Below are 16377 nucleotides of genomic sequence, written 5' to 3'. Positions count from 1 at the left end.
CATATTAGTAGTCAATGTGGAAAAACATACACAAAAGAAAGCTTTCTCAAACACACAGGCAAGAAGGCCAGTTCAGTGTGAAGAGCCCAGACTTTGGAAGGAGGATAACCAGGACACACTGTACCTCTACCTTCCTCTGTAAAATGGAAATAATTATAATATCTGCTCCTGCCAGGGCACCAGAACTTATACATGCAGATAAACATTGTCCTCCAAATCCAGTCTAAAAACCCATATGCTCTCTCAAAAAAAAAGTTACTGTTCAAAATACTTTTTTAGAATTCTGCTTTGGAAATTTCCCTCAGAACCATTTTCCAGGCCACAAAACAAAATTTGTTTCTTTTACCAGATCACACCTACATTTGCAGAAAGAAATAAACTTTCCCAGTCTAGTCACCCATTTTGGCCACCATATTCTGCTGTAGACAACACTGTGGTCAGTTTATAATGGTGACATCAGTCTCCCTAACGCATGGCTCCTTCCTTACAGCCCCCAAGCTTGGCCAGATTCTCTGGACTTTGCTTCCTCTAGCTCCAACCCTACATCTCTGCCCTGCTAAAAACCCTAGAAGGAGTGGTTTGCGTTTCTACTTCTTCATTCCACCTTAATTACTCATTATCTGCAACCTGACTTCCAGTTCCTCTAGTCTACTAAACTCCTTTGTCAAAGATAACCAACAGCTTTCTAAAAACCACACGCAATACCTTCTCGTGCTTCCTCCTGCATCTCTAGAGAGTCTGACCCAGTGACTGGCACCACTCCCACCCCATGACACACCTCTCTTGGCCTCTTTGCCAGTCATTTATTCCAGGTCCCTCCCTGTTTGTCTGATTACACTTCAGTCTAGTCAGTTCTGTTTTTCCTTGAATGCAGGCTTTCCCAGAGTTCTCCTCTCACTTTATATTCTCTTTGAGAAAACTCAGTTATCCCATGGCTTAACATTAACTATATATAGCCTCTTAAATCAATCTCTGGAGCCCTAACTTCTCTAGGTTTCAGTCAACAGCTTGCTGGACATCAAATGCAGCTGTCCTTAGACACTTCAAATACCAGGTGTCAAAACCTATTGTCTCACCTTTCCACCCAGACCTAATCATCCTCATTTAATTATAGAACAATCTACTAACCAGTCTCCCAATTAGAAACCAAATGGTCATGTTTATTCTCAACTTCACATCCAAATAGGCCAGCACCATTAATTCTACTTGTAAAATATCTTATAATGGCATCCTTACCTATTCTAGTTATCTATTTTTGCATAATTATCCCAAAATTTAGTCTTTAAAACAATAATAATCATTTTATTATTTTTCAAGGTTTCAGGAATTTTGGTAAGTGCTCAACAGGGGCAACTTACTTATCTCTGGTCCGTGATGTCTGGGATTTTATCTGGGAAGACTTAAGGACCAGAGGTGACCTGATGGCAGGATCTGGAATCATCTGAAGGCTTCCTCACTTGCATGTCCAGGGATTGCTGCTGGCTGCCAGCTGGAGCCTCATCCAAGGCTGTTGGCCGGATATGGCCTGTCCATGTGGTGACTCATCTTCCTCATGGCTTAATGACTTGGTTCCAGAGCAAGCAACCCAAGGCAATCAGGTGGAAGCTGTGTCCCTCTTATGACCTAGCTTCAGAAGCCACTTAGTGTCCTCTCTGGTACTCACAGGCCCCCCAAAATTCTAGGAGAGGGAACACCAACCCTACCTTTGGATGGGAGAGGCATCATATCACATTCCAAGAGGAGTTTGGGGTGTGGGAGATCTTGCTGCAGCCATCTCAGTGCACTCTACAGCTTTCAGGAACGCCATTCACCTGGCAGGGAATTGCGTTTTGGGGGAAACACTCACATAAAATACATTTGTGTGGCTCAAGCCCTCCCTGCCTTTTATCTGTCTATTGGCAATTGTCCTCTATATCTTTGCTTTTTGGTTGATAATCCATCCCTCTCTACCCAGAACTCTTTGTAAAATATAATAATCATAGCTAACTTTTATTGAACACTTACTAAGTACCAGACACTATGTTAAATTCCATATAAGTATTAACTCACATAATCTTTAGAGCAACCTTAACAGCCAAGCCCTATTATCCATTTTACAGATGAGGTGAGACCTTGAAAGTTAAAGTAATTTGCCCAAATCATACTCCTAAAGAGTGTCAGAACTAAGATTGGCACCAGAAAATCTAACTTCAGGGCACATTTTAACACCTACCCTGACTCCCCCATTTCTAACTGTGTGATTTCTCTAAAAAATTTCTCTGGATTTGTGCTGCCTTCATTAACATAATTTTTTACATTGGTCCCTCCCTTCCCAGCCTAGTCATTCGCCTTAGTTTTTTTGTCCCTTTACCACACAACCTGATCATGCTCTACTTTTTCTTATTCCTCAGACATTCTTTGATTTTGCTCATCATCGTGCCTCTTCCTAAAAAGCCATCATACCATTTTTTCTGGCTCTCCAAGACCACCATAAAACTTAATCCTACCATGAGGACTTTACTCAACCCCCTTAGGTTCCCCAGCACTCTGACTTGTGCAAAGCTGGTACTCAGGAGAGGTTTGCTAGGCTGAAGAGTATGATATGCATGCCTCTACAGAGGAAACTTTTTGAAAATAGACTAAAAAATATTTCTTGAACTATTACTGTCAGAATCTGGAAAATAGCAACTATTTGGCACCACAGCCAGGATCTAGACCTGATACTCCTGTAGAAGGGCTCAGTACCTTGTCCATTAGATCATTCAAACATTCCTTTCAAAAAGAGACCAAATGACTAGAAATGTAAAGGGCTGTGGCATTACAAGAGTCATTTCACTAGCAGTAATATTTTTGGGTGCACAGCAGTTCCAATATTGTGGACAATATTGTTCATGTCCTGGTCTGGTCAGGGCTCACCAAGAGCAGACAGGTCATTCATTCCCTTTTACATGGCAGGCGCCAACTCAAGTCTTACTGCATAGTGGATGCTCAGCAGTAGAATATGTAAAAGAATGCTATGGTGAATAGGCATGATATAAATAATAGCTTTATCATTTTTATGGGTGTATTATTTTCTATTATAGGCATTCACATGCAAGTTGACATGTTCCCCAATTTCCTGAATTTCTAATTCTTGTCTTTGATTATTTTTATTCAAGATTTAAAATTTCTCTTTTCAGCTTCTTCTTTGTCAAATTGACTAAAACACAAGTTGACAGTGACACAAAACAGAAACTACAAAATTGGTAGCCACAAGATGTTGTTTTTACTTGGGAGACACAGGATTAGGGAAACACATTTTACATGTGTGCTGCAAACAGATTAATTCATTAAGATTTTAGTAAGTTTTTTCCAGGTGGTTACTTCTGCCTGTTTTATCTAATTTAAATTTACTCGGCTCCTTTCATCATTTTTCAGTATTTGATCTTGACATTTTTGTTCATCTTTCCAGAAACAATGTGGTTACTCTTGATGGAGCTCATTTCCTAGGTTGGACTATAGAATAGCAAACAAAAATAACTACAATAACTTTAGATGCTACAATCAAAGGCAACGTTTCGTGTTATGTAATGTGCAAGGGAACAGAGGGAATGAGAAAGTGGAAGAGGAGTTCCAGCAGAGGGAAAAGCAGGAGAGAAGGCATAGAGGTGGGAATGTGTGCAGGATGTCCAGGCAAACAAAAGTCAGAGATCTGTGTGGGAGAATGGATGGAGACGAGTCCAGAGAGATGGCCTTGATGAGATTGTAAAGGAGCTTTGTTTACTGTGCTAAGATGTAAGGCCTTTACTCAGAGGGTGACGAGAAGCCAGAAAGAGTTTCATGTTGGCAGATGCCATGGTAAGATCTGTGTTTTAGAAAGATCACTCTAATGCAGTGTGGGAGGCTAAATGGAAAAAGAGAGCCAGGAGATAGAGACTGCTGTGCACATTCAAGACTGATTCAGGCAGTGGGCATGAATAAGAGGAGCTGGATGTGAGAGACAGTCTACCAGAAGCTAATGGCCTCACCATTCAGATTATGGCGACATAATGGGAAAGAAGCAGAATAGCATGTGGGAGTTTGTATATATTTGCCCAGCCAAGTACTCTAACTCAATTTGTTACTTATTCTCATGCTTTGAGATTACTCGTTATTTTAGACTAGTCTCAGAGGTTGTGATAAAGTTAATTGCTGAGTACAATTTAACTTGACCCCATCTATTAAAAAAGAAGAGAGGGAGAGGGGAAGAAAGTGAGAAAGATGTATTTACTAAGCAAATGATTATAAATCGGATTGCAAGAAAAAATTCTTCTTAAAATAGCAGTTTTGAGCCTTTTAAAAGCATTGAAGTCCACAGAAATAGGACACAGCTCACTTCCCATCCACACACTGCTCTGCTCTCCCTGCTGCTCCTCACCTAAACTTCTCTTCCGTGGTTGCCAAAGAGCCAGTGGGAATAATGTTAGAGATATGAGAAAAATCTATGGGGTTGGAAAAGGAGGAAAAGAAGGAAGAGCAGCAAGTAGCAACAGGGTGAAGAACTGTTAAAAGGAAGTCACAAAACCTCAAACTCTTTCTCCCCCACTACCTGGATCTTTAAAGTCAGCTATCATCTAGCCAGAAATTCTACAAATTAGCATTTCCTTTGGGTTCACAAATAGCCTGTTAAAAATTCCAAAGACTGCATGGATTGTTAAAGTCGCATTAGTCATTCTCAGGTTGCTGTGCAGGGTGGCTGTCTAGGTTCAGACCCTTCAGTGGGGCAGCAGTGGGGCACAGCAGGACCTGAGGGGAGACACATCAGGAAGAGGAGAAAGAGGCAAAAGAGAGGCCGGAATGCTGCACTTCATCGCTCAGATAAAACACCTTTTTTCTCCCTCTTCACTTTGGTATTCATGATTATTCCCAGGATGAAAACTAGAATGAGTCCTTATAGTACCTTGGGGCACATTATAATTTAAACGTGTTGCCATAATCCAGAATTATGGATTGCATCTGAAATTCCACATCTTAAACTTGGGGAAAGGTAACCAAGTTGCAAAGAGCTGATTTATAAACACACTTTTGAACCATAACCCACTCTTCGGAAATTACCAGTTATTCCTATCCATTCACAAAAGCTCTCCAGAGACTTTTACCTAACTCCTGTTATTCTAGGCACTTGAAAGTAGTTATGCTAAATTAAGATAATCTTTTCTCCCCCGGATTGAGTTATTTAGGTGACACATCAATATCACTATTAATAACAATTACAATAATAATGAATGCTCATATCAAAGGATGTCAATATTGTTTTGAGTAAAATAAATATTTAGTATATCCATGAGCAACACAAGAGTTAAATTTTATCCTTGAAACAGTTGAAAATTAATTGTAATTATTTTACTTTAACCAAAATAAGCCTTTGAACAATTATTTAATGTGATATTCCCAACTCTTTTAGGTAGGTAGTTCAAATATGATTATCCTTAAATAGTTATCTTAAGTTTTAATGGTATTAATTTATTTTGGCTTTTGGAACTGAAATTAGGGCAAAATTCTCTCAATTTTAGGCTCTCTATACCTGAAATTCTGGTTAGAGTTTTAAGAAAGTCGTGAACTTCTACAGAATCTGGGAGTGATTTATGACTTGCAGATAAAAGGTGATCACTTTAGCCCAAGTTCCAAGTGTAGGTTCTATGTTTGGAGAAGGCAGTTGTTTATTGACTTTTTAGTGGTTACTAGTCACCTCATAGAATTTGTCTCAAGTATGTCCCCTTTTAGAGAAAGTTGGAAATGCTCTGGGATATATTCCTTTAACCACTTCTACTATTAGTGGTCCTTCAAAGACCCAACATCCTGAACTCTGGTGTCAGTATTCATCCGGTAACTACTCAGTCATTTATTAGGGAAAAACTCATGATTCCAAAATTTCATTGTAATGGAAACCATCCTATACTATGTGAAAGTCATAGTTTCCAATGGCCATCTCCATTTAAAATATAGGTAGAAGTGCATTTCTGTGGTTTTGATTAACTTTAGCATAATGTGAGTACTTCCCAGTTGCCTTTGCTACAGAAAGTGTGAAAGGAATCAGAGCCACAAAATCCCCTGCCAATATCAATGTCCTTAGGGACATTTCAGAACAATGGAAGGGGAAAGGGATTTGCTACTGAGAGAGAGACAAGAGTGCTCACGTTTTTTAGTTTGATTGTGTTGGAATAGGGGAAATGAAGCCAAGTAACTTACCCAAGGTCACAGAGCTACTAAACAATAGAACTGAGAATTGAACCTACCATGTGGCTTCCTAAAGAAGAGGATTGTAAAAGAGAAGAAAGTGCTTACCTAGTACTTTTTAGAACAAAAAGACATCAGATTTTCGCAAAAGAAAATGCCATACTGCAGAATAACAGAACTAGAGATCTAATGTAAAACCTATGAAATATGAAAATCATAAGAATTAGATCTTTCGTGAATTACTAAAATTAAGTGCATGCATGTGCATGCACATGCACACACACACCCATGTATTCTTATGATTTATACTTTTTAATCATATGGTGACAAACATTCAGGATTATCACTTGCTATTTTTATTTTTTATTTTTAGCAATTATTCAACGCAGAGGAACAGACTATAGAGTATCTTTAATGCCACAATATAGCATGTAACTAGTTCTAGATAAATGGTTCCAGATTCCAGTCTGACCAATAATATGATCACATAGAAAGAGCAAAAAATACGACTTGCCTACTGACCTTACTTTCAGTTGGAATTACTATGGATTTAGTATAACATCACTATCATTATTATCACTAATATTTAACAAGTGTATCAAGTGTGCCAGGAGCTGTACATTCTCTCACTGAATCTGTGTAGTGCTATACTGCAACCTCTAATCCCAGACACAATAACCAAAGCCAAGGATTGCTTCAAATGCTCATGGAGGACGACGCTACCTACCCTGGTACACCTGGTTGGAGCAGACCTTGGATGTCAAGTTCCACACATGTTGCCAGGGTCCCACATCAATTCTAGGTCTCAACGCTTCGCTGTCTTCGAATTTTTTACCTTTAGTCATGCAGCAATCTGGAAGTGGCAGGGAGGTAATGACCTTAGGGGCTACTCTCAGCCAATGGGGGCAGGAATCAGAGGTAATGCTCCAGTATCCCCATGTTGTGATGTTATAGTCCTATACAGGTCTTCAGGAGCTTCCCAACACAACTGAGTCAATTGCCCACAACATTAATACCCTTTGATGACTTTTCTCCCTTCCAAGTTTCAATTTTCCTGTTTTGCTTCCTGGGATCACCTCTAAAGTAAATTATGTTCACCCAAATTCTTGTCTCAGACTCTGCTTTAGGAGAACCCCAAATAAGGTGTTTTAAGTAACTTGCCTTAAGCCAAAGAGCAACTGACAGAGCCAGTAGGATTGTCCAACACCTGTGAGACATCCCCCACTGTGAATTAACATTAGTAAGCCCACAAAACCAAGTCAAAAGAGAAAAATGATGGATACCAAGCACATGTTCTCCAATCTCTTTAAAAATTAAATTTGTTTTTGCCAATCTCTGATAAGTGTGGTGCATAATGAACACAATGCATGGTGCTCCTGTCCTAAGGAACTTGGGATCTAATGCAGGCAGGCTCTGTGTCACAGACTCGTGATCCCAGGATCTAACGCAGACAGGCTCTGTGTCACAGACACCAGTGGTCCCAGGATCTAATGCAGACAGGCTCCATGTCACAGACACCAGTGGTCCCAGGATCTAAAGCATACAGGCTCTGTATCACAGACACCAGTGAGCCCCAGGATGAGGCAGCTTACTAGGACACTGAGTGTAGTGATGGCTGTGTGATAGTCACACTTATATCAGGTCATAAATAAAACCCCATTCGGGGAGGAAGATAGTACACAATTAGAGTAATTATCAGTTTTACAGGCATTTTAGACAGTACTTGCAGACCTCTATTCTGGTTCTGATCTAGTACTAAATACATTGTGTAATTTGGGACATATTGAATCTCTGTGAACCTACTTCTCATTTGTAAAATGAAGAAAATACTTCTCACTTTGAGCAGCACAGGGCTCTCTAGGAAGCCTACTGTACCTGAAAGTTCCTTGAATCACATAAAGCACTTGGCAGATATAAACTATCACTAACGCTTTGATGTGTTACCCAACCAGTGTGTATGCTGAGTGTTGCACTTGTTACATGACAGGTACTGTGACAAACTTTTCAAAGGCTATGTCACATGTTTAGCATATGACCTCGCTGTGACATTAGTTACAACAGAGTGATATTGAATACAGAGCTGATCTGATTTTGGGCCTCTCCAAGAAATGGCTATTTTACGAATGGGAGCTTCCATATAACTGCAATATGACATTGAGAATAACACCATAGCAGCATTCCAGCATACCTCATTCTTCTAGAATGTATTCCAGGGCCAATACCACTTCCTCGGAGTTAGCTAATTGGTTAAGGACATTAGTTAACTCCTCCAGACTACTGGGGACCAATTAGCACTACTTTGGGCTGTCATGAAGAATGAGCTGAAACCAACCTAAAGACATTAACAGGATAGATGGAAAGTCTTACTCCTCAGGGCAAGGAATTTTAGAAAATGAACTCTGGTTATTCTTTCATTGTTTGGGAGAGCCCATGAAATAGCACAGTATGCTGAACCAAGGGAAAAATAGGACAATGACGTAAGACAGTTAGGGACAGAACCATTATACTTTATTACTAACAAAGCTGATAATGAGGAAGCTGGTTTAAACCTCCAGGCAAGTGGGACTCCCTACACTTGTTCAGAACCGCACTGAACTACTGCAGGCCTCCCCCAACCCGGGGTCACAAATCCTTGCAGATCTTGCAGCATGGGGAGAGCAGGTCAGAGCACATGCTTTCCGTGGGCTGGCTTACCTCCAAAGAGGAGAGAGAAAGACATTGAGCTCTGCATGTCCATTTTCTCCTTCCAAACTCACCCATCTGATTAAGTCAGTCCTCTAGGAAGACTGAGAACAGACAGCCCAGGGCTCACTCAGGCATGAGGTTCTCACCACACAGAAGGAAACATCAGGAGTGGGAAAGGAAGTTTTCCCCTCTGTAAGGCACAGAGGCCTAGGGAGAACATGTGAGTTTTTCAGGATTATACAGCAAGTTGGTGGCAGTGTCAGGGCTAAGACTCAGAGCTGTTTTATTGTTTGTGTTTAAAAAAAAAACCCAATGGAGTAAAACCAGAATGAGAGAGATCTCCTAATTTATTAGCATTGTACCTGAAAAAGATGGTTTGGGGTTTTTTGGTAGACTACGAAATTAATATGAAACAGTTGGTGATGTGTGCAGCTCTAGAACGGTATCCATATCACAGAAAATAACATATCTGTTCTTTTTTCCAAAACTTTCTGGAGGATTGTACTCCACTCTAGAAGCCACATTTTATTTGGAAAATTGATAGTTTAGAAAGAACAAAAGAATATGATCAGGATAGTAAAAAGCCGAAAGAGAACTGGATTTGGAAAAGCCCTTACTGAGAAGAGGAAGCTGACTATTCTGTACAGAAAGAAGATAGAAGAAATTTTGGAAATCATATAAAAATATACAGAAGAAAAATCGGTTGTAATTCCTCCATGTAGGCCAACTGTTTTTTTCTAGTCTTTTTCTGTTCATGTAAATATAGTAAATATATAATTTATTTTCAAAATTAATGTATAACTATATATAGTTTTATATCCTTCATTTTACTTTCTTATCTTAAGCATTTCCTCATATCATTAAATATTATTCAAAATACAATTTTTAATAGTTGTATAATACCCTGTCACATGGGTAATTAAACCACTTTCATATTATTTTTTTTAAAGTTCTGTTTCTAGAAGAAAAACAGAACCAAGACCAGTGAGAGAAAGTGGAGGCAGTTTTAAGTCAACAGAAGAACTTTCTAACACACACACACACACACACAAGCAGGGAGAGGGATGCCAATTTGATCATGTCACCACCTTGCAGAATCCATAGGATGGTTTCCCAGTGCTCTTAGTATAAAGTTCAAGGTCCTTTACAGAGTTTACCAGGCCCTCTGCAGACAGGCCCTTCACTAGTGTCCAGCCCAGCCAGCACCCACCACCACTCAGCTGGCTGCCACCAGGCTGCCCTCTCAGTCCCTGGTGCACAAGATGCTCCTTCCTGCCTCCTGGTAATAAAAATGCAGGTCCCCCTGCCTGGGTGGTCTTCCTTCTTTTCTGTACCAAACCCACTGCTATCCATCCTTCAGATCTCAGTTTTCCCACCTCCGTGGAATCCTCCCAGACTTCCCACCATTTGCCCTCTGTGATCTCCTGGTTAGCACTTACCAGAGCATGTCTTCACGGTGCTCGTTTGGCCACTTCATGAGTGTTTGTCTCCCTAGTAACCTGTGAATTACATGAGGGCAGGGAACTTAGTTTTACTCGTAACATCCCAGAGCCCAGCACAGTACTCAGCGTAGATGTGCTGAAAGTGGAGGGGAAGAGAGAAAGAAGGGAGGAAGGAGGAAGGAAGAGGCTCCCTGGACCTGGAAAGGTTCACGCAGAATATATGAAGGGCCGTCTTTCAGGAAGATGATGGAAAACATTCCTGCCCTCAGTGGGAAAACTGAACCTGCTAAAGCTACTCAGCAAATATTTGCTAAGCACATATGGTGTTCTGGGTGCTGGGTGCAGAAGATACAGGACTGACTCAGTCCCCGTGGTGATGTATAAGGTGACTTTCAATTCTAAGAGCTGATTATTAAATGGAAAAAATCCATTTAGTACAGGAAAACAGAAAAAGCAAGAAGAAATGAAACTGTACGGCATTCTGGACCAGGTTTCCATCCCAAACCACAGTCATATCTAACCTCATTAAATACATAAGGTTGGCTTTGAATATTGGAATTCCTTATTTTTGGTGAGCCATAGCAATAATTACAGAAAATAAGAGAGGAAGATTTAAGTTATTATCTTGTGGTAAGCAATTGTAAGAACTAAAATAAGGAATCATTCCAGTGATTCAGATTAACCTTTCTTAGGAGCTCCTGAGTATACACTTAAACAAAGCCCCACGGAGTTTGTTTCCACTGAGTCCTTCCAAAGAGTTTGAAAATGGTAGGAGATGAGAAAAAATTTGAATGCCCCTTTTACAGGATGTCACCAGCAGTAAAAGCCTTCATTTAGCATATCCATTGCTTTTTTTAACTTCTCCATTCTAAAACTGTGCACCTCTGATGAGAGAATGAAGTCAGACTTGCAGCTCTTTCCGTCAGGAGAGGTGGGCAGAGTGTATCATGAAGGAATAGAAGGAACAGGAGGGTCATGAAAGAAGAGGCCAGAGCTGATTCTGGGCTTAAAGAGGACAAACGAAACCCTTTCCCAATATTTTCTCTGCAATTTGGTGCGTTATTCTTTACTGGCTGGCCTATTCAGAGTTGCCTGGGAGACTCGCCTTTTGTTATAAAATACATATCTGCCCTCAGTTACTCTGGAACATGCTGCGTAGAGATGGCCAGGGGAGAAGCAGCTTGAAGGCAAATTAGTGCCACAATTCATGTCCTCTGCTTTCTCTTTCCACATGTCTTAACATCTAGAGCATAAACTCTCGTCCTCTCAACATCAGCAAGACTTTTGTTTCAAGAATTTTATAGTACTTTAATATAAAGAATATCAGATCAGACCAGTGCACAAAATCAGAAAAAGTAAGAACAGTAGAGAGAGTCTGAGATGCAATTGGGGAAGGAGACAGTCAGTGGAGCAAGATGTGGGCAGGGGCGGCAGGGTTGGAACAAATGTTCGTCCCTCTGAAAAGTAAAGAAAGCTCAGCTAAGAAAGTTCAGTTCTCTAATTTGGAAACTATCCAACTTTACAACACCTCTATTGCTTACATTTGTCTTTTCTTATCAAAGTAATATAACAAAATAATAATTCAAGAAAATTCCAATGTTCAACTCTCAGAAACAGCCATTCATAATACAAATTTAAACTATACTGGCTTCATTGCATTGCAAATGTTTGGGTTCCCATTAAGGTCTAAGTTGATTAGTAGATTTAAGAATCACATTTATAAATGTAGTTTTATGAAAGTTTATATAATAAGATAAACATGATACAAATAAACAATTTACTACTCAGTCATAGCCAGTGGGTAAAATACCCAAATGCAATTTGTGTCAAGGCTCAGTACTAAAACAACATGGAAAAGTGGCTGTCAAATTAATGGTGAAGCTACAGTTTTCAAACCAATTAAATGACCCAACTCTGAAAAAAATGTACTAGGCATTTCACAGTGGTTAATTTGGTATGTGTGTCCAGACCTTTTTTTTAAACTGTGTTATGGAAAATTTCAAATATATACAAAAGAGAAGATTGTGTAATGAAGTTTCATGTACTCATCATCCAGCTTCAAAATCTTGTTTCATCTATACCCTTACCCATTCCCCCTATAAATTACTTTGAAGCAAAGCTCAGTTATCATTTTATCTGTGTCTACATATTAAAATTTTAACTATTATTGCCAGTGCTTACCTCCGGGGATTGAATTATTTATCAGTCACCAAAGATATGGAATAAATACAATAGCAGCAATTTATTGATGAATATTTGTTGAAAGAATGAACTAAAGGTTAACATTTACTGAGCACCTACTATGTGCAAAGTTTTGTGCTAAATGCCTTCTATGCATTAGTTTATTTAATCTTTATAATAATCCTAAACTATAAATGTTATTATATTCACATTTCAGATGAGAAAAACAAATATAAAGAGATTAAGGAACTTCCCCATAGAAAATGTACATTAAATGAAACTTAAATAAAATCATATTGAATATAGAAAAAAAGCAAAGCATGAATGACACTTGACATTTTAACTAAGTTCAGAATTTAGGTCTATGAGAATGAAAGTTAATGTGGCAAAACATTAAAAATTAGTGAATCTGGGTAAAGATATTTGGAAACTCCTGATACTATTATTACAACTTTATGTTTTGATTTATTTCCAAATAAAAAGTTAAAAATTTGAATTGGGACCAGTTTCTTCTCAACTAACAAATTCAAGGAAGATCCTGACTGATATTTTGCATAATGAGGCAAGATTTGTCTTAATTTGGGTCCCTCTGAAATGAGAACCTAAGTCAGACTTAGGTTTAAGGTCAGTTTGGTGGGCGTTGGGGGTGCGATGCTAGGAGGGAGTGATCTCAGGAAGAAGAAGGGAGAGGATAGGCACAGTGACACAGAGAAGAAAAAGGTAACACAAAGATGCATTATCAGTTGATCTCTGACTGTAGGCACCTGGGGCTCAATCCTCCCAGATCCCCCAAGGATCCCGGCCTCCTTGTAGTCACTCACACCTGTGTGTGGTGTCATCTCAGACCCTACCAGGGTTGCACTGTGTGACCAAGAGCCAACAGCAGAAGCAATGTTATGTCATTTCTAAGATTAGGTCATAAAAAACACGTGCCTTCCATTTGGGGCATTGCCCTCTCTCTTTTAGACCACTCACTCAGGGGGAAGCCATGCGGTGGAGCCCTAGAAGGAGGTCCATGTGGTGAAGTGCAGCCTCCTGCTAACAGCTACATGAGTGAGTTGGAAGCAGATCCTTCAGAACCAGTCACACCTCAGATGACTGCAGCCTTGACTGACTGACACACTGAGAGACTCTGGGCCAGAACCACCCATATAAGCTGCACTCTGATTCCTGACCCACAGAAACTATGAAACAAGAAATGTTTGTTATAGTAAACCACCAAGTTTAAGGTAATTTCTTACATAGCAACAGGTAACAAATATAGGACCTTCTGAGGAACTGTGTTGAATACACCTCAGAAATCTTCCACCAAAGACTGGGAGGCTGAAGCACTTATCCACAAAAGTCCAAATTCCAGAGTGGGTGCTGGAGGTGTGAGGGTATCAACATGCCAGAGCTAAGAGAGCTAACATCAGAGGTGGGCTGATGGTGTGTGACGTGAGGGCACCAATAAGCATCTGCTAGAGTATCTCATAATGGCACCGGTTTTACTCATCAGGACAGGTTTCATATAACATGAAGCTCTCTTTAGGAGCTTTCCCCTCTTTATTTATCACATTAGTCTTTATCTGCAAGGTCCATATCACAGAAATATTAACCAAGGTATAATTAAAAATTTTGAAGCATTTTTTTTTGCTCATTAGAAATATAATCTGTTATTACTTTTGAAAATACAAAAATACCCAAAGAAGAATATTTTAAAATACAAAAAATGCATCATTTAGAGATTACCATGTTAAAATGTTGTGCCATTTACTGTGCTGTAAAAATGTATATGAATTTTTATTGAAATCATATTAGTCATAGTCATATAGGCTGCTTTTATCACTAACAAATATACTGAGGACAATTTCAAATGTGAAGTGATGCCACTTTACTATTTAAGATTTAAATCTTAAATACGCCATTCAATGAAAACAACAATCTGTCTTATCCAGTTTCAATTACGTTTTCCAATACGAGGAAGTTACCACTTGGAGCTTTGAGCAGGTTGGGGTGTGGCATCATTTATTTAAGCAGCATTAAATAAACCCCCTGCCCTGACCTCTACAGAGGCACTCTTAAGTGCATACTCAAATAACTTTCCAACTCTACTTCCAATCTCTTTTAAGATTTTTCATTAAAAATAAAAATGAGCTGAACCAGTATTAGCTTCCTGTCTTCAGCTGCTGAGCCCAGAGCCTGGACTTGTATTCCTTCCACACTTGTTGCTTGACCTCTGTTGACCACTCTTGCGTGCTTGTTGGGAGCTCTCTAATGGCCTCCTCGGTGGCAGAGGCACACACCAGCTCTAAGGCAGTCTCCTGAATTTAGTGCTGGCTTCTGCTAGAAACAAGTTTTGGGAGTAAAAATGCATTCCACTTTGGCAGAATTTCCAGAATCTCCCCCTTGGCCTTAGCCCATTTATGTATCAACAGGTGTTTACTGCTGCAGCCTCCCACAGCTTCTGGGGTAAGGGGTGGAAAGAAAACAGCCATACTTTCCTCCATTCCTGGTACAATTGGTCTGGTGTCTTCCAGTCACCAAACACCTGCCAGTGGAGTTTCTCCCAGAAGGGGTGGGCGGGAAGTAGAGACTGCACGGAGGCTGGTGAGTGCAAGCTGCAGCTGAAGGAGACAGGTGGTGCAGAGCCTGACTAGTGACTGTAAGAAATAAAAGCCTGTCTCCCAACCTACCCTTTCCCTTGATTTATTTCACTTTTGTGGTTTCACTGGGGGGACTTGCCCCAGGCCAGGAATACCCTTCTCCCCGGAGCTACATAGGCTACACTGGGTGCCTATGATCCGGTGACACTCCTTCACTAATCTAGAAGAAGAATAAACACAGAGATGTTTGTTTGATACACAGAAGAAATGTGGTTGAGGGTCAGACATGGATTTTTAGAGTTAACATGCCCACCAGCCCCCCAAAGGCCTAATCAGTCACATGGATGTGCTGTGCATAAGTGGGGCTGCTGACTGGTCTTGTTCAATATGGGAACCAGGATGGCAACTGTAAAGTCATTTGGGTCCATCTAGGCCTGACATCCCTCCTATTCAGTACCTTAAAGGATTCTCTATAAGGACTATAAAAGAGTTAGTTAAGAAAATGTGAACCCCAAAAAGGGTTCTGCATAAGCCATACACAGTTCATATATAAGATAATTATATAATGATCTTTCAGGTAGCATGGAGTGCAGGTCTGATGTCCTCTGTAGCACACAGTGTGTGCCTCTGCTCTGGTCCTAGTCCAGGTCTTCCTCTTCTATTGGGTGAGGTTCTATGCCTCTGACCTCTGGGTGCCTATGTGCCAGTGACAGAGTTGTGAACAAAAGACCGATCACTTCATTCTCTCTTCAATTATTAAAAATGTCTGTCTCTCCCAAGTTTCAGCAGGGTCATTTCTTTTGGTTTTGCAGTTTGTGTCCTTTTTAAAATTGGAATTGCCCAATACCAATGTACTACACATTAGGGCCTCTTAAATACTTCCTGTAGTGGGGTGGGAGTGAATTAGAATCCTCTAAGATTTTAAAAGAGGAAAAGAGGATATTCTAGGTTGGCAAGGGCTAGAATGCAGTCTCTCATTATCTAAGTGTTTTTTCTTTATAGAGTTGTTCCTGGTTCTGATACAAATGCTTCCACTGTAACTGCCTGCTTGATGACAGAGGCCGGCCTCAGAGCAAACAGCTTTGCATGCTGATCTGCATGGATTCTACAGGTAAGGCTCTATGTGCGTTTCAGAAGTTTCTTGAATACTCTTATGGTGTACTGTTTGAGAACTTCTGTGAATCTCAAAAAGTGAGAGCCCAAGTCTTTTTAAGGTGTCTGTTAACATGGGATAAATCTTAAATATACAACATGGATAATAGCAGATGAATAAAAAGGTATTTACACTTGAAAAAAATGATATGTCTAAA

The sequence above is a fragment of the Manis javanica genome, chromosome 5 (genome assembly GCF_040802235.1).
Source record: "Manis javanica isolate MJ-LG chromosome 5, MJ_LKY, whole genome shotgun sequence".
Taxonomy (NCBI): Eukaryota; Metazoa; Chordata; class Mammalia; order Pholidota; family Manidae; genus Manis; species Manis javanica.
Note: the sequence above shows the minus strand (reverse complement) of the source record.